Below are 20,132 nucleotides of genomic sequence, written 5' to 3'. Positions count from 1 at the left end.
TCTCTGTTAAGTGTGTTTCTTGTAAAAAAGTTATATCTATTTTCATTTTCTTAATATATGTTAAAATTCTTTTTCTTTTCACCAGTCCATTAAGCCCATTAACATTAAAACTTTAAAAATTCAGTAAATTAGTCATTATTTTTAACTGGGTTACTCCAATCTATGATAATATATAATCTTTCAACTTTCATAGTACCTTGGGGAATCTTTTTAAAATTCTCCATGTTGCTATGTGTCTCTCCCCCCCCCCCCGATTATCCAGGCAAAGAAAGAAAGATAAAAGAAAAATAGATTATAAAGAAAAAAATAACAAAATACCCCCCTACTAATGTTGTGAATTTAAAAAAACACAACATTACCCCCCTCCGTTGTATGGGTCATGGCAATCGCCATGATTACACACGTGAATCCCATAGCAATTGATCCCCCCAGCTCCCCCGTAACATAAAAAAGTATATATAAGAGAAGAAAAAAAATATCACTACTCTCGATTAATATTTCTCAAATTTTAACCTTTCTCCCCAGTATCATATAATTAAGAATATATTTAAATATTCTTCTGTCTTTGAACATCCATCAGTTCCATTCATTGTCCCTATCTTCATCTTTAATCTGCTTCACTTTTAAATCTTTGACTGTAATTAGCGAATATTTGGGAGTTCTTGTGCGAATTCTTCCGCATCCCGATAATCAGTAAAAAATCTTCTTTTTCTGTCATTCAAAAAAATTATCAGGGTTGCCGGGTGGCACAATATAAATTTATAGCCCTTTTCCCATAAGACTTTTTTCGCTGGGTTAAATTCCTTCTTTCTCTTCAAAAGGTCATAACTTATATTGGGATAAAAAAAGAACTGTTTTCCCTTCTATCATCAATGGCCCGTTTCTCTTTCTGGCATATTGGGAGCCGCCTTCAGGATCTTTTCATTATCTTGATATCTTAAGCATTTTATCAAGATTGATCGTGGGTTTTGATCAACTTGAGGTCTTGGTCTTAAGGCTCTGTGAGCCCTTTTAATTTCAATTAACTGGGTTCCCTCTTCCATTTCCAAAATTTCCAGGATCCATTTTTGAAAAAAAATTATTGGATTCTCTCCCTCTATACCTTCTTTAAGTCCAGCAATCTTAATATTGTTTCGTTTGCTAAAATTTTCAAGCACATCCACTTTTTCCAACAACTGTTTTCTTTCTCATGTCCAAGCAGAAATATTATCTTCCATTTTATTCATTCTATCAATGGTGTCACCCACTGTTTCTTCCAAGTTTTTAATTCTCTTGTCCATTTTGACCTGTCTTTTCATCATTTTATATAATCTTCATATTTTTAATATCTTTTTATTACTTTTAATGCTTTTAATTCATGCATTATTTGGACCAAAGTTTTTCTTATGTCTCCATCACCTCCAACCTCTTCCTGTTGCTCTTCTTTGTTTGTCTCTTCATCTTCATCTGATTTATCCAAAGAATCTGATTCCACCTCATCTTCACTTTCACTTTCAGTTCAGATCGTAGCTGAGATTTATAGTTTGGGTTGCTCGTGTTTGCGCATGCCCTTTCCTTCACGCATGCACAATTCCTGTTGCTCTTTTTTTTGGAAACGGTTGATGTTGCCGCAGTTTCCTGTTCTGTATTGCCAAAGGTAAGATGCACTTGAGCCCGAGGCTCTTTCATGGCGACCGGCCTTGATTCTTTTCCAACTTGTGTTGTCTTCAAAGTAGTAGTTTTCTTCTTCTTCTGTTTAGGAGGCATATCTTAAGACAATCCTGAATAGTTTATAAGTTTTTTTTAAGAAGTATTTACTAACTTTGCTTCACTTAAACGTTATTTTACTGGTTTTTTTACAGAAGAGCTGGATTTCCACATCCTACATCATCATGTGATGTCCCCCACCCTTGTGCCTTTGTGTCCCATCGCTTGACTCCGGCCAAGAGGAATTAGGATGTTGGAAACCAGGAGCTTCTAGCTGAATACAAAGGCCGACGCTCTCTCCCGGCAGTTCGACGGATCTGAGGACAATGCCGATCCAGAGCCCATTCTTCCTGACTCATGCATCGCTGCTCCGGTGATCTGGGGAATAGAGGCAGAGGTGAGGGGCGCCCAACAATCACATCCAGGGCCGGATGGGGGACCTCCGAACCAGCTGTTTGACCCTTCTGCAGTTCCTGAGTGTTAGAATGGGGTCACTCCTCCTGCCTGGCTGGACATCTGGGAATTCAACGCTCAGGAGTTTATAAGGAGACAATTTTGGTGGCCATCTACAACTTTGTATCCACCTGTCCCACCTACGCTTGGAACAAGACATCATGCTAGCATCCTGCAGGTCTGTTATGTCCACTGCCTGTGCCCCACCGCCCCTGGTCCCACCTCTCAGTAGACTTCATCACTGGTCTGCCCCCATCTAATGGAAACACCACCATTTTGGTCATTGTGGATTAATTTTCAAAGGCTGTCCACCTCATTGCCTGCCCCCCCCCCAAGCTCCCATTGGCTCATGAGACTGCCACAGGCATTGCTTAACATGTATTCAGACTCCATGACTTTCTTCAAGACGTAGTGGCTGATCGTGGACCACAGTTCACTTCCCGCTTTTGGAAGACTTTCTGGTCTCCTGTAGGAGCCACAGCCAGCCTCCCACCTGGATCCCACCCCCAATCTAATGGCCAGACTGAGAGAGTGAGCCTGGAGTTGGAGACAACCCTTGCTGTCTTGCCTCTTCCAACCCCACGTCCTGGAGCTCCCAATTGGATTGGGCAGAGATTGCCCTCAATAATCTCCAGTCGTCCTCCACTGGTATGTCTCCCTTTGAATGCCAGAAGGAATTCCAGCTCCCACTCTTCCCTGATCCGGAGATCGACGTAGGAGTTCCTGCTACTGAACAGCTGATCCAGCTACAAGCGCACCTGGAGACGAGCCAGGGCTTCGCCCAGAGACAGCGTTCCCGGCAGGCTGACTGTCTCCGTCAACAGGTAAGGCCATTTAAGCCAGGAGAGGAGGTCTGGTTGGCATCAAGGAATCTTCCCCTGAAAGGTAAGTATGGGAAATTGGCACCACGCTGCGTGGGACCATTTATAATGGAAAAGGCTGTCAACAAGGTGTCTTAAAGATTGTGTCTACCAGCATCACTAAAGATCCACCCAGTACTCCATGTTTCCCAGCTCAAGCCGGTTACTACCTTTCCCCTGGCCCCAGTCACCGCACCTCCCCCTCCTCCCTGCCTAGTAGATGGTTCCCTTGTCTATACTGTGCGGCATCTCCTGGCATCTCGCCGGGTACATGGTAAGGTCCAGTACCTTGTGGACTGGGAAAGGTATGGTCCAAAAGAATGTACACAGATCCCGGTGAAGGATGTCTTGTCAAGTCGCTGATCCAGGACATCCAGCGGGCGCAGGTCTGTGATGCCTCAGGGGCTGCATCAAGAGAGGGGGGCCCTGTCACAAACACAGATTCGGTAGCGCAGTAGATGCAGCAATTACGCTTGTGAATTTGCAAGTGTCAGCTAATTATTATTTAATTCCATACTTGTTAACTCCATACTTGTTGTCGTAATGCTTGTCGAGACTTGGACAGAGCACAGCAATACTTTGCTGCCTGTTTGCTTTCGGCCTTTCCTGAGATACTGGACTTTCAAGTCTGAAGACTAGCGGTATTCGTTTAATGTTTAGATTTTCTTTTCAGCTGCAGTGTAGGCTTCGTTTTCCTTTTGAGAGTTTCAGTTAATGACCCTGTTTGGCCTAGCATTTATTGTTTATTTTCCCTTTAACACTTTGGTGCACCATCAATAACTCTTGGAGACATGAGGCGAGATATAGGCTTTTATTGGCTGGAAGAAAGAACAAGCAGCAATTGACCACCATACTACATCCTGGAGACTGGGGGCAGGGCTCAGGCTCCAATCACCTTTATATCGGGGTCTGTGGGAGGAGCCACAGGAGCAGTCAGCGGGGGGGGGGGGGCGTGTCCAGACAGGTATATGTAGTTCACCACACACTTCGTATTAAAGTCTGTGAACTGTCGACGGGCTTCAGTGTCTCTCACTCCGCACTTGGGTCATATCTGAACCTGGTGACACAGACTCTTTGCATTCTGGGTGGCCCAGTTGATTCTGGGAAAATTGACATCACCTACTTACACTGTCCTACTTTTCTCAACACCTCTTCTCCTCAAATTCCCTTTGACTGTGTGGGGGTGAGGGAGCTATGATATAGCCCTACCAAAGTGACCACCTCCTTCTTATTTCTACATTCTACCCAAATTGCCTTGTTTGATGATCCCTCAAGAATATCCTTTCTAAACAATGCTATTATGTTCTTTCTTATGTTTTTGCAGGTTGACAGTGTTGTTAAGAAGTTTTATGGTGTGTTGGTATTCATCAACTGTGGGACTGAGTTCAAGATCTATGAGGTAATGTTACAGCTATGTAAGACCCTGGTCAGACCCCACATGCAGTACCCTGTTCAGTTCTGGTCACCTCACTACAGGAATGATGTGAATACTATGGAGAGAGTGCAGAGGAGATTTACAAGGATGTTGCCTGGATTAGAGAGTGTGTCTTATGAGAATAGGTTTAATGAACTTGGCCTTTTCTCCTTGGAGCGACAGAGGATGAGAAGTGACCTGATAGAGGTGTATAAGATGGTGAGAGGCATTGATCATGTGGATAGTCAGAGGCTTTTTCACAGGGCTGAACTGGCTAGCACGAGAGGCACAGTTTTCAGTTGTTTGGAAGAAGGTACAGAGGAGGTGTGAAGGGTAAGCTTTTTACGCAGAGAGTGATGAGTGTGTGGAATGGGCTGCCCACGACCACGGTGGAGGTGGATGCAATAGGGTATTTTAAGAGACTCTTAAGAGACTCATGAGGAGTAAAAATCTTTACGTTATGTCTCTGTCTAAATGTGCAATGTGCAATCATAATGATTTATAATAAATTTTATGTATTATGTACAACAGGGTAGTCAATATAAGCATAGAAATACAGCTGCTTCAGCATGAATTAATCAGTTTGTTGGCCTGGTAGAAGAAGCTGTCCTGGAACCTGTTGGTCCTGGCTATTATGCTGTGGTACCGTTTCCCAGATGGTAGCAGCTGGAACAATTTGTGGTTGGGGTGATTCGGGTCCCCAAAGATCCATTGGACACTTTTTACACACCTGTCTCTGTAAATGTGCTGAATAGTAGGAAGTTCATATCTACAGATGCACTGGGTTGTCCACACCACTCTCTTCAGAGTCCAGAGATTAAGAGAGGTACAGTTCCCATACCAGGCAGTGATGCAGCCAGTCAGGATGCTCTCAACTGTGCTCCTATAGAAATTTCTTAGAACTTGGTGGGCCATACCAAACTTCTTCAACCATCTGAGGTGAAAGAAACACTGAGCTTAGGAAAATAGACGGCTATCTCGCAGAGTAACTCTAGGCAGCTTCTAGAGTAGGTTACATGGTCAGTATAACATTGTGGGCCAAAGGGCCTGTAATGTGCTGTAGATTTCTATGTTCTTATCAAAAAAGGCTCCACTGCTCCACTGCTATCATGCTTAAAAGAATCGATATCCTGGAATATCGAGCTGCCAGTCCTGCTCTCTCTTAGCCATGTTTTGTCACAATATGGCAGAGCCTAGAAGTAATCCACACTCTCAGTTCATCTACCTTATGGAGTGGCAGGAGCAGAGCAAAGCGACAAGGTTTCTCGCAGGTCTGCAACGCTTGTTTAAAAGGGGAGCTATGCGGGCATTCAGGCTCATTCCACTAGCCCAGTCAGCAGTGACAGGAGCAGAGCAAAGCGACAAGGTTTCTCTCAGTTCAGTAATGCTTGCTTAATAGGAGAGCTTTGCAAGCGTTCGGGTTCATCAATCAGAGTCACCCAAAGTTGCGGGAGGCAGCTAGCTGGGTGACTGTCAGGAGAAATGGAACTGTGAATAGGCAGTTAGTGCAGAGCACCCCGTGGCCATTCCTCTGAATAATAAGTATGCCTTTTGGGATACTGTTGAGGGGGATGACCTTTCAGGTTACTAGCACTGAGTATGGGTCCATAGTGCAGAAGGGAATGAGGGAGAAGGGGGCAGCGGTAGTGATAAGGAACTCAATAGTTAGAGGAACAAACAAGAGATTCTGTGGACATGAACGAGACACTGGGGTGCCAGGGTCAGGGACGTTTCAGATCGCATCCACAGCATTTTGGAGAGGGAGAGAGAGCAGCCCGATGTCTTGGTGCACATTGCTACCAGTGACATAGGAAGGAAAAGCAAATTGGTCCTGAAGAGAAACTTTAGAGAGCAAAGTAGAAAGTTGAGAAGCAGGACCTCCAGGGTAGTCATTTCAGGATTGCTACCTGCGTCACGCGCTAGTGAGAGTGGAATCAGGATGATTCGGCAGTTAAATGTGTGACTGAGAAGTGCAGTGGGCAGGGTTTCACATTCTTCAATCATTGGGATCTCTTGAGGGGGAGGTATGACCTGTACAAAAGGGGTGGGTTGCACCTGAACCCGATGGGGCCCAATATTCTCACAGGCAGGTTTGTTAGAGCTTTTGGGGAGGATTTAAGCCAATTTAGTAGGGGGGTGGGAAACAGAGTGAAGGGACTCAGGATAGGACAGATGGTAAGAAATGCAGTCAGACTGTCAGGAAGAAAAGGTAGATGATAGAACAAAATTGCAACCAGCAGGGTGAGTATCAGTGTATTAGGGATGCAGAATCAAAAGGGTAGCAAATACAGTACAGGCAGTCCCTGGGTTACAAATAAGTTCTGTTCCTGAGTCCATCTTTAAGTCGGATTAGTACGTAAGTCGGAGCAGGTACATCCGGTATTATTTAGCGTCAGTTAGTCAAATGTTTGTCTTAGTATATAGTATGTATTTTACCTTCTATGCATATAAAACACTTAAGCAACATATGTATTTCAATAATCACTGTGTTGCTTAGTAATAATTGTAGCTTTCATCAGGGCAGGGCCTTTCACATGCTCCATTACTCTCACTTTATCCTTTAAAATTGTTCTGATTGTTGACCGACTGTAAGCCTGAAGCTTTTCCAATGACCGATGGCATTTCACCTCTTTCCGTTCGCTTTATTATTTCCACTTTATTTTCAATCGTGATCGTTTTCCATTAACGGAACAGAAACACTGCCGATTCAGCAGCAGCCGCGGGCGATGGGTCCTGAGCTCCCCCAGGTCCTAAAGTCCACCCACACTGAGACAGGTTAAATGGGACAAGTGGGGGTGGTGCTGACTGGAAAAGGGGGTCAGGGTGAATCTTGCTAAGAAAAATTTAAGCCAAATACAAAGTTACACACTCAACACAGTGTTAATGGCAACGTGATCAGACTTAAAATGGCGGACGACGTTCTCCTTCCTTGTGCCGATGAATTTTTAATATAATAGGTTTTATGGCAGGCCATTCATAAGTACAGGTTGTTCACACATCAGGGACTGCCTGTACTCAAAAATGTCGTATCTGAATGCATGGTGTACAAGAAATAAGGTGGATGAACTTGTTGCACTATTACAGATTGTCAGGCATGATGTTGCGGCCATCACTGATTCATGGCTGAAGATGGTTGGAGTTGGGAGCTGAATATCCAAGGTTACATGATGTATTGCCGAGGAAGCTAAGTGTGGCTCTGTTGGTAAAGGATGGCATCAAATCAGAAGAAAGCTGTGACATAGGATTGGAAGATGTTGAATTCTTGTGGGTTGAGTTCAGAAACTACAAAGGTAAAAGGACTCTAATGGTAGTTTTATACAAGCCTTCCAATAGCAGTTGGGATGTGGACCACTGATTACAATGGGAAATAGAAAAGGCATTTCAAAAAGGCAATATTATGATAGTCATAAGAGATTTTAATATGCAGGTCGATTGGGAAAATTAGGTTGGTAATGGATCTCAAGAGAGTGAGTTTTTAGAGTAGATTGTCAATGAGCCTACCAGGGGATCAGCTATACTGGATTGAGTGTTATGTAATGAACTGGAGGTGATAAGGGAGCTTAAGGTAAAAGAACTCTCAGGATTCAGATCACAATATGATTGAGTTCAACTTGAAATTTGATTGGGAGAAAATAGTCTGATGTCACTGTTTTCAGTGGAGTAAAGGAAATTACAGTGGTATGAGAGAGGAGTTGGCCAAAGTAAATTGGAAGGAGCTGCTGGCAGGAACGACAGCAGAGCAGCAATGATGTGAACTTTTGGGAAAAATTAGGAAGGTGCAGGATATATGTATTCCAAAGATGAAAAACTACTCAAATGGCAAAATAGTACAACGATGGCTGACAAGGAAAGTTAAGGCTAATGTAAAAGCAAAAGAGGGCATACAACAAAGCAAAAACTGGTGGGAAGACAAAGGATTGGTAAGTTTTTAAAAACCTACAGAGAACAAGGGAAAAGATGAAATACAACAGCAAGATATCAAATAATATCAAAGTGGATAGTAAAAACTTTTTCAAGTATGTTAAAAAAAAAGATGGAAGTGGATATAGGACCGCTAGAAATTGAGGCCAGAAAATTTTAAAAGGCGATAAGGAAATGGCAGATGAATTAAATGAGTATTTTGCATCAATGGAAGACACTAGCAGTGTACCAGATGCTGATGGGTATGAGAGAAGAGAAGTGGGTGCAGTTACTATTACAAGGGAGAAGGTGCTCAAAAAGCTGAAAGACCTAAGGATACATAAATGATCTAGACCAGATGAACTCAACCCTAGGCTTCTAAAAGAGGTTGCGGTAGAGATTGTGGAGGTATTAATAATGATCTTTCAAAAATCATTGGACTCTGGTATGGTGCCAGAGGACCGGAAAATTGCAAATGTTACTCTTTGAGAAAGGAGGAAGGCAACAGAAAGGAAATTATAGACCAATTAGCCTGACTTCAGTGGTTGGGAAGATGTTGGAGTCAATTGTTAAGGATGAGGTTATGGATTATTTGGTGACACAGGACAAGATAGACCAAAGTCAGCATGGTTTCCTTAAGGAAAAATCTTGCCTGACAAACCTGTTGGAATTCTTTGAGGAGATTACAAGTAGCTTAGATAAAGGGGATGTAGTGAATGTTTTATATTTGTACTTTCAGAAGGCCTTTGACAAGCTGTCACACATGAGGCTGCTTACCAGGTTAAGAGCCCATAGAATTACAGGAAAGTTACTGGCATGGTTAGTGCAATAACTGAGTGATAGGAAGCAGTGAGTGGGAGTAAAAGGATCCTTTTCTGGTTGGCTGCCATTGACTAATTATGTTCTGTGGGGGTCGGTGTTGGGGCCACTTCCTTTTAGGCTCTATATCAATGATTTAGATGATGGAATAGATGACTTTGTTGCCAAGTTTGCAGATGATGCAAATATTGGTGGAGAAGTATAAAGTCTTGAGGAAACAGTTAGGATGCAGAAGGACTTAGACAGATTAGGAGAATGGGCAAGAAAGTGCCAAATGGAATACAGTGTTGGAAAAAGCATTGTTATGCACTTTGGTAGTAGAAATAAATGTGCAGACTATTTTCTAAATGGGGAGAAAATCCAAAAATCTGAGATGCAATGGGATTTGGGAGGCCTTGTGCAGAACACCCTAAAGGTTAACTTGCAGATAGAATCAGTGATGAGGAAGGCAAACGCATTGTTAGCATTCATTTCAAGAGGTCTAGAATACAAGAACAGAGATGTGAGGCTGAGGCTTTATAAAACATTGGTGAAGCCTCACTTTGAATATTGTGAAAAGTTGTGGGCTCTTCATTTTAGAACAAATGTGCAGACATTGTAGAAGGTTTAGAGGAGGTTCACACGGATGAGTCTGGGAATGAAAGAGTTATATGAGGAACGTTTGATGGCTCTAGGTCTGTACTCACTGGAATTCAGAAGGATGAGGGGGGCTCCCATTGAAACCTTACAAATATAGAAATGCCTTGACAGAGTAGATGTGGAAAGGATGTTTCCCATGGTGGGAGTCTAGGACAAGAGGGCACAGCCTCAGGATAGAGAGGTGTCCATTTAAAACAGATGTGGAGAAATTTATTTAGCAAGAAGGTGGTGAATTTGTGGAATTTGTTACCACAGGAAACAAAGCCGTGGAGGCCAGGTCATTGGGTGTATTTAAAGTGGAGATTGATAGGTTCTTGATTGGACACGTCATCAAAGGTTACGGGGAGAAGGCCGAGGAACGGGGCTGAGGAGAGGAGAAAAGAATCAGTCATGATTGAATGGTGGAGCAGATTTGATGGGTCAAATGGTCTAAATCTGCTGCTAGGTCATATGGTCTTACCGGTAAAGCTAAACTATGAGCATTGAAACAGATGCAATGTAAAGCCATCACCTTATCTGTTCTTTTACTACAAACAAGGCCAGTCTGATTGCTAAGCTTACACTCTTACTTCTCACTGACTTCACTCTCTTGCGTTCCAGCTCTCTGCCAATCCAGTTAAACCTTCCTCGGTGGGAAAAACAAATTACCCCTCTAGGATATTGGTCCCTCTGCGGTTCATGAGCAACATGTCCTTCTTATACAGGTTGCCACTATCCCAGAAGAGTTCCTGATGATCCAAGAATCTGAATCCCTCCCCATTACAGTTCTTCAGCCATGCATTCTCTTTCTCTTCTTGAACTCAGTAGCATGTGGCACTGGGAGTAATCTGGAGGTCACTATCCTAAGAGTCCTGCATTTTTATTTCATATCTAATTTCCTATACTCTTTCTATAGGACATCATGCCTTGTTCTACCAGTGGCACTTGTACAAACTTGTACCTTTGGCTGTTTATCCTGCCTCAAGAATTTTATGCAACTGCTCAGGAAAGGTTCAGAGAGATGTGCCACACATGGGCAAATGGGACTAGCTTGGTGTGGATGAGTTGGGCTGAAGGGCCATTTCTGTGCTGCATAACTGTATGAGGGTGGTGTGGTGGAGATATGCCTCTACCAAAGGAGATGTAATGTGTTCCTTCCCTCTGCTAGCCTGCAGGTCACCCTTGGGCAAGTTGTAGCACCTGCTTAGCCCCCCACCCCCGATCATTGTCATGTGAAGCCATAGGAGCAGGTGGTGGATGGTCATATGGCCTGGTGCATATCACAAGTGCAGGTTATGCCACCACTGATGTCAGTTAGACAACCTCTAAAGAGTATTAATAATGGCTATGGTCACCCATCTTGCCCAGAAGAAGGCAATGTAAACCACTTCTGTAGAGATATTTGCCAAGAACAATCTTAGAAATGGACAGAGAAAAGAATATGAACAGCTGTGTGAGGGGGGTCTTCCCTGTAGGCACAGATTCAAGACAGATGGAAAGCCATGAGTGCCCATAACTTGCGATATTGATGATGATAATAATGGAATGATTCATCTGCCTCTTGGCCTTTCAGGAATGGGATATAACACTGCTTTTAAGATTGGTTTATTCCTAATCTAAGAAAGAAGCTGTTCTTAATCTTGAGCAGAGAAATGTTCAGGAAACAGAGAGAAACTAATTAAATTTGAAAAAGAAATAAATGTGTTTGCTATGTGAGGCCACCCACTCATCATGAATATCAATTGTTCCTACGTGAATAAAGTACTGGGGTGACCCTTCTGTCACTGTGCTAAACAAGAAACTGGAATACATGGAAGAAATCAGTGCCAGCACATGTCTGAAATGGCCCTGATGTCAGACGCTAAGAGGTCCAATGGCCTTGCCCTCCATGATGTGAGGAGTCCAAACCTGAGATGATTGTTGAAAGGTGAATGTCACATAGCTCTGCGATACCTGAGTTTTCTGACCCTTGGAGTGAGATGCTGCAGCAGTCTGTATTGAAGGAAGTCCAATGACAGCAGGATGACTCATTTAAATAGTGACACAATGTACTATGCTCTTTGTCAATAGTTATTCTCCGAAGCTTTGAACTCTAATTTATTTTAATAGGGATTGATATATGCATTGTGCTGTGTTAAACATAATTAGGTATGTGGTTGGTGCTGGGTAAATTAAAATGGATCACAACAGCAGGTGCACAGTTTTGTGATTGTTACCTTTTCACATGGAAATGATCTTTAACACAATTTCCTCTGGATAAAATTAAACGTATTACTGAGTGCTGAAAAGGGAAACAATGTTACATGATCTAATTTAATAATAATTGTCAATAATTGTCCTTTGCCAAATAAATGAAGTTCACCTGGTTTGTAGCATTACTGTTGTGATTAACAGCTAAAATATTCTCAACATTCCACAGTACTTATTTTTATAAAGCAATGTAGACTAAACAACTTAAAAAGCCCAAAGCATTCTTATGTAATAGTCCCTGGTTTAGCCCAAACCATTATTTTAATAAAAAGAGATGAAATGCTTAATGAATGGTCATTCGAAAGATGAATATACAGCTGAATGTAATATAATTTTGTGCAGACATCAGTGAAGAAGCTGCATACTGTTGGGTAGCTCCTGAGTTAAGAACACCAATAGTCAACAATGGGAGAAGAAAGGGAGCAGGATACACAGCATGCACTGTTGTGTTCCAGCTCCAGTGAAACAGATTCAAACCTGATCTCTGATCCTCATGTTCTCCGTATGACCACCTGGATTTCTCCTGGGGGCTATGGATTCCTCCCATTTTCCAAATCAGGCTGGTTGGAAGTTTATCGAACTGCTGTAATATTCACCTCCCATGGGTGGGTGGCAGAAGAATCAGAGCGGGATTGATGCGACTGAGCTGGGAGCTTGCATAGAATTTATGGGCTGAATTACTTCCTTTGTGGTAAGAAAATATAAGAAAAATGAGAAATGTCAGACCACTTAAAGGCTCTTTCAGCTTCTAGTGTTGCTGATAATAATCATTTAAAAATTCTGCCTTTGAAGAAGATTTTTGAGACACAGAAAGATATTCTGAGGCACTTTCAAGTTTGTTTTCCTGGATAATTTCTCATTGTGTTGCCTAATGTAAATAAGTGTTCATTATATAGCTTGTAGTCAACGTCAGGAGAAATCCCTTTGTGTGAAAAGAGACCTTGATGAGGATGGTTCAGAATATCTGAGGCAAGGATCGAGACATGGTATAAAGCTGGAATGGGAACTGAGCACAAGCAAGATGCTAGACGATACCTCCAGTAGGGCTAATGATTCAGCACTGAGGTTCTGTTCAGGTACTCATTAAATCCTCAATTATTAGCACCCAAAACATGATTGCCAACTAGCGGGATGGTAGTTGAACCCTTATCAGGACCATGCCAGCTATCCATACTCCAGAGAGTTAGAGCTTCTAAAACCTAGAAGCTGGCGTGGTTGGGTGCGTCTCATAACACCTTGCTGTACAAGAGTTAGAGGAGACGAAATAAGGGCAATGTACCACAAGAGTGAGGTACGTAATGGTAGGAAGGAGAGAAGTCTCCACAGGAAACCCTAGCCAACCAGTGTATTTAGAAAGATTGACAGCTGTTATTTGTCAAAAACAAACTATGAACACGAGTATAAAAGAAACAGAAGAAGGAGTAGATCAATCAGTCCCATAAAATGGCTCCAGCATTCTATAAAATTCTCACCCCTCACCTGCTTCATCCTTTAACTCAGAACTAAGGAAATTATTCAATGACTCAATCTTAATCGGCCTCTGAGGGAGGAAATTCCAAAACTTCACAACCTTCTGAGAGAGGAAATTCATTTTCATATCCAGCTGACTTCTTATTCTGTCCTTTAGTTCTAGTTAATCAAACTTTCTCAATTGCCACTCTTCAGTTCCCCTCAGCAAGATCCCCACTTAGACTTTTACATTCCAATTAGTATAAGTCCAGGGATATGCCTGTCCTAGCAGGCAAAGTCACCTCTGCTGGGCTGGTCGGATGAGACCTACAGTGAAATCCAACAGTCAGGAAGGTGGTATTGCAATGCTCCATGGAGAACGAAGACACAAGAGATATCATAGTCATCCACTGCAACCAAGGGAGATTGTTGTTTGTGATGCTTGCTTGTAGCACTGGACCTGGACATCCGAGGTTGAGAGTGTGAATTCCCCCAGTGCAACTGTTTCTCCATGTTAAAAACTCTCCCACACATGTTTCCTGTCATTGTTGGACAAGATGGACATACGTCTGTATAAGTCCCAAACCTCTCAATCAATTGCAAGGCACAGTACTGGAGAAAATCAGGTGTTCAGGCAGCGTCTATGGAAGTTAATGGACTGATGATGTTTCAGGTTGAAATCCTTCATCTGTTCTGAAAGAAAGAGGAGAGATCGCCAATATAAAAAGATGGAAGGAAAGTGTGGAGCCAGAAATAGGTAATCGTAGTTGCTGGAGCTGATAGACAGATGAGGGAAGTGGGAAGCTGGGGATGATGTCAGAATTTGGGAGGTGATGGGTGGAATCTGATTGGAGAGGAAGGTGGATCATGGAATAAAGGAGTGAGGTGGGAGTGCAATCAGTGGAAGGAATATGTGGGTGGAGGCTATGTGAATCTTAAGGAGAGAGAAAAGGAAAGAAGAGGAAAAGGGACAAAGGTGGAGCCGTCACCAAAAATTTGAGGGGCAAATATAATGTTATTAGGTAGGAATTTGAGAGTATTATTTGGGAACAAATATACACAGGCAAATGAAGAATAGAAATGTGAAGGCTGTTTAGGGAGTACTTGCATGGGGTTCTGGATGTTTGTCCCACTGAGACTGGGAAAGGATAGTCGGGTGAAGGAACCATGGTTGACAAGAAATTTGGATTATCTGGTCAAGAGAAAGAAAGAAGTTTACTGAAGAGTTAGGAAGTGAGGAACATACAAGGCTCTAGAGAGTTTTAAGCTAGCCAGGAAGGAGCTTAGGAATGGACCTGGGAAAGCTAGAGGTGGGCATGAAAAGGTCTTGGTGAGTAGGATTAAGAACAACCCCAAGGTGCTCTACTCATGTGTGAAGAACAGGAGAACGAATAGAGAGAGGGTAGGACTGACTGATCAAGGAGGTCAAGGAAGTTATTAATGAATAGTTTCCTTCAGAATTCAACAGTGAGATGGAATTTGACATTTGTGAGGACCATGTCCAAAGATTCCTCAAAGTTGCCACACAGGTTGAAAGCATTGGTAAGAAGTTGTATGGTGTGTTGGAATTCATTTGTTAGAGGATTGAGTTCAAGCCATGAGCTAATGTTGCAGCTCTATGAAACTCTGGCTTGAGCCCCTTGGAACATGAGAATTACGTACACAACCCTGGAAGAACTCAGCAGGTCAGGCAGCATCTGTGAGAAAAGAGCAGCCAACGTTTCGAGCCGAGACCCTTCATCAGGAATGGGGGGGAAGAGAGCACCGAAGCCCAGTAATAGAGATAGGGGAGGGGGTAGGACCTAGAGGCGACAGGTGGAAAACCAATCAGAGTAAGGATAAAGGGGGGAGGGGGAGGGGATCAGCATGAAAGAACTGTAGAGATAAAGATGCAGAAAGGGGAGAGAGGCAGAGAGGGACCTGGGATAGGGGAAGGGGGAGGGGGAGGGAATTACCGGAAATTGGAGAATTCTATGTTCATACCACCAGGCTGGAGGCTACCCAGACGGTAGATGAGGTGTTGTTCCTCCAACCTGAGATTGGTCTCATCATGGCAGTAGAGGAGGCCATGTATGGACATATCTAGATGGGAATGAGAGGCAGAGTTGAAGTGGGTGGCAACTGGGAGGTCCTGTCTATTGTGACGGATGGAGCGTAGGTATTTGACAAAGTGGTCCCCCAATCTGCATCAGGTCCGGGGTCCGTGTTCCGGTTCGCGGCCCGCGGGCTCCGTACTCCAGGTCCTCCGGCTGTCCCTTGTTTTGGTTGGACTAAACCATAAACACCTGACACTCATCTTGGGGCTGGGAATACAAGTGGCCCTGGGATTGAGTGTGGTTAGGGGGTTGTCTTTTCAAGCTTCCCTGGTAAGATTCTCATGGAGCAAATGACTGGTGGAAGGCTGGTACGGCCACTTGCAATCTATAGGCTGCGATGGGGAACCATGGCTTCTTGGAGCCTTACTGTCCGAGTCGGTGCTGTCGTTGCAGTATGGATTCGGTCGTTTCCCAGGCCAGTTGGGTTGTCGTCAGCCACTCTGAGCTAGGTAGGGATCCGGTTGTTTCCGTAGCCAGCCGAGGTTGCTGGCCGTAACGGCTACTCGGAGCAGCCCCGATGCAGAGATGGAACTGTCTGTCATTCTTCGGTGTTTGTCTCTTCCTGTCCTAGCCCCGTAGGGTAAGTCAGGCCGTTCTGACGTTGCCCTGCAGGGGAAATCTGTCTTGTCTTGTCCTCGCCTCTGTGGGGTAAGTCAGGCCATTCTGCTGTTGCCCTGCGGGGGGAATCCATCTTGTCTTGTCTTGTCTTTGCCTCTGTTGGGTAAGTCAGGCTGTTCTGCCGTTACCTGACGGATGGTCCTGCCCCACCTTGGTGTGGAGTGAAAGTTGAGTCCCAGCTTGTCGAAGGAGAAGTCCCGGCTCTATGTTTATGTACAGTTCCTAGTCTGCCTCCAAGCTCAAGCCACACCTCAACCCCAACCACTAGCCTCAAGCCAAGCCTCAATCCCAACCTCGCCTCAAGCCAAGCCTCGACCCCAGCCTCTAGCCTCAAGCCAAGCCTCGACCCCAGCCTCTAGCCTCAAGCCAAGCCTCGACCCCAGCCTCAAGCCTCAAGCCAAGACCCCGAGTCTCTAGCCAAGCCTCGACCCCAGCCTCTAGCCTCAAGCCAAGCCTCGACCCCAGCCTCTAGCCTCAAGCCAAGCCTCGACCCCAGCCTCAAGCCTCAAGCCAAGACCCCGAGTCTCTAGCCAAGCCTCAAGACCCCAACTCTCTAGCCAAGCCTCATCACGTCCTCGCCTGGGTTTGGGGGTCCGAGCCCGAGGCAAGACCCAGGTTCTGGGTCCTTGTCCAGTCTCGGGCTCGGAGTCCACCCCAGGCTCCTTGTTCCCAGTCCCTTGTCCTGCCCTGTTCCTAGCACTACAGTGTCTGCGTACTGATACAACACCCCCATATGACAGTGGGTGTGCGCAAGTGTTTAGATGAGGCCAGGGTTACCATGGGGATAAAAGATTGATGAAATTATTGATAGGTAAATAAGGGAGCAATAATAGAGAGCAAGAAAACAAAGGAATGCAGATCTGTAAGAAACGTCTAGCAGGTAATATTGTGCTGGTGGAGAGAGATAAACTGAGCCAGTCTTCAGGGAAAAATACTCCAAACCTATTCCCAATAGTCATACAGAGCACAAACTACATACATATAGCCTGGTTGACATATACTGTAAATTGATGGCATTATCAGCAAGAACAAGCAGTTCTCATCAGTCCATAACTGAACATATGCACACATGTACGTCATCCAGCTTGCCCTACTGATCGAACTCTGGCATCTCCTCTCCTGGACTGCTGCAACAGGCAAGTCCCTGGCTTGAGGTCTAGGCCTTGCTACAACCGAGGCCACACAGTCCCCCATCCCCCCCCCCCACCGCCAATAAACAAGGGAAACAGACTTGTAGCATTTTACGATACCAATATCCAACAGTTGTTGCAGTTCAAGTGTTGTTTCACCACTGTCCATTTCAATTCATGTAGCCAATGTAGGCAAATATACAATAAGCTCTCTTCACTTCCTCATCTATCTGCGTCAATATATTTAGCAAACTATACGCTCGTACCCTTAGGTCTACAACATTGTAGTTTACTGCATAAATCCTGTCCTGTTTTAACATTTTAATAAGCACTTGTCTGAGATAAATTCCATCTGCCATTTCTTTACCCCCTTTCCCTGTTGACCTAGATACTGCTGCCAAGTTAGACAGCTGTCTTCACTGTCCACCACCCTAGCCATTTTGATGTTGCCTGAAAGCTTATTAAAACTCCCATCTACATTCTCACCCAGATCATTGAAAAATTATGACAAACGACAAGAGTCCAGCATCAATCACCTTTGGCATACACTGGTCACAGGCCTCTATTTTGAAAATCAACCTTCCGCTACTCCACTCTGCTTCCACCCAGCCAATCTGGTATCCATTTGACTAGCTCACCCTGGATCTCATGGGATCTCATCTTCTGAGCCTAAAAAACAACTGAGCTTTGACCTCAACATTGCTGCTCGACATCATCTTGAATCCAGGAATATCTTTGGCTGTTTTCTGATTTCTAAAAAATCCCAGTCTTCTGTCACTGCTTTTCACAATGATTTATGCTTTTTCTCTCAACTTCAGTTCATACTGTGACACTGAGTGCAAAAGTAATGTAAATTTAAGGTTGATGTGCAGTTAACATCTTAAGGGTCATAGGGTTAATCATTGCATCATGATTGTATGGTGCTTAGTTCAAAATGATGGTAACAATACATTGACCTTTCCCTGTCATGTTCTCAGTGAGTTATATGATACCAATATAAGGCATAAAAGAAATAATATTCAGTTTACTGGTGCAAGAACCAAGGTAATACAATGAAAATAAACATTTTCTTCAAAACTAGCCAAATTATTGAAGCAATGGGTGAAAATACTGAAGTATGTGTTGCTAAAATATTTGAGTGGAAACTGTCTATCTTTTTGTTGGTTGGGTCAGATGTTAAACTGACATATCTTTCCTTAGTGACATTGTGCCACAGAATCAACACACAGAGACTGTGATTATTTTAAAATAATAAAATAGACCATAGACCACTAGTTTCTATGGTGGTCTCATGAAGATTGATCTTTAGTGATGCACACTAAGTGGCCTGGATGGACAACTGTACCATCACTCTTACTTATGGCACTGTCAATGTCAGTTCTTTGTAAACTGTGTTCATGGTATTGCACAGAGAAACATTTTCGGTTGCTAATTCTTCATACAACGGATGGGATAATAAGGATATGAGAAACAAGCAGGAGAAGGCCAATCATAATGATTTTAACAGTTATTGTAAAATAACCACATCTTAATCTTGGTGAATTATTTGTTGCCATAAGAGGGCCCTCAAGAAACAGTGTACTGTACCTAGTTACCAATAGCAGCACACCTTCAGTAATTCTATCAGAAGTGCTCTAGGTCTGAGAACAAGAGGCCCTCCCATTTCTGCTCCATTGCAAAGACTAGGTGACTGATTTGCAAAGGACTATGCTCTGTCCACAATCGCCATTCTGAGCATACCTTTTCAATTACCCTTCCCATTCCCACACCAATCTGTTCATCTTCATTGCCAGGTGAGGCATAATGCTAACTGGAGGAGCATCTTACCATAGTATGCTATGCTGGGTAGTCTAATCTTATGGCATGAATGTTAAGTTTTCCAATTTCACGTAATCCACACTTCCAATCTGTTCCTTAACTACCCCCCCCCCACATCCCACAACCCCTCTCTTTCTGATCATTATCCCTGGTAGATCCAACAGTAGATCCAACAAAGATTTTGCTTCTTGAATACTTTTGGGTGTATCTTATAGATTTTGGGCTGCTGCTCATGAAAATCACCATGAAATTTCCTTATCACGCGCCATTTTTAAAAAATTGTCTATTGATTATTCAAGTCAGAATAACTGATGCCAAGATAAGGAAGGCATATTTGTAGGTCATCAAAAACAAGCAAATTGAAAAAATTCTAGTGGGACTGGAGAAAATCACATGGAAGGCATTCAAAGATGTTATTGAAAATTTTCTTGACAGCTACAGACAGAGCACCAAACAACATGCAGCTGATTGACAACGTGGTTCAAGCATTCAAAACCATGAAGTGCAAAAGGTCACTAAAGATTCTTCTTCTGCATTCCCATTTAGAATTCTTCCCTGCAAATCTTGGCGCTGTCAGTGACAAGCATGTTGAAAGGTTTCACTAGGACTTTGCAGTCATGGAGAAACAGTATCAGGACAACTGGAATCCATTAATGCCGGCTGATTATTGTTGAACACTTAAGTGAAAAGTCTTAGACAATGAATATGAATGAAAATCATCAAAAATATTTTAGTTTAGTTGAACTATTGCAAAGTGTCAGCACCATTATGCAATTAAATGCATTGTATGCAATAAAAGTTAATTTCTAGTTTCTCCAAATTCTGAAATTATATCCAAGTTCAGGTTCAAGCAGTCTATCATAAACAAATATATTTCTGAGGAAGTAACACATTTAAAAAAAATTGTTGTCCAGAGTTATTGGAGTGTCTTTGCACAAGCGTTTAAATGTTTTATAGTGTTCACTCTCACCAAGCCCAGAACACATACATCATTGTACTATAAAGCTACAAAGACAATCAG

At 43.3% G+C, this 20,132-nt stretch overlaps 1 long non-coding RNA gene across 1 annotated transcript; it reads left to right on the top strand.

The window, feature by feature from the left end:
• Positions 1–2,848: 2,848 nt before the first annotated feature.
• On the top strand, positions 2,849–19,654 carry LOC132404368 (uncharacterized). Its single transcript, XR_009515510.1, has 3 exons — positions 2,849–2,963; positions 4,324–4,398; positions 19,547–19,654. It is a non-coding gene; the product is annotated as an uncharacterized LOC132404368 (long non-coding RNA).
• Positions 19,655–20,132: the final 478 nt, after the last annotated feature.

This window comes from Hypanus sabinus, chromosome 14, assembly GCF_030144855.1.
Source record: "Hypanus sabinus isolate sHypSab1 chromosome 14, sHypSab1.hap1, whole genome shotgun sequence".
Taxonomy (NCBI): domain Eukaryota; kingdom Metazoa; phylum Chordata; class Chondrichthyes; order Myliobatiformes; family Dasyatidae; genus Hypanus; species Hypanus sabinus.
This window is presented reverse-complemented; position numbering and strand designations above follow the sequence as displayed.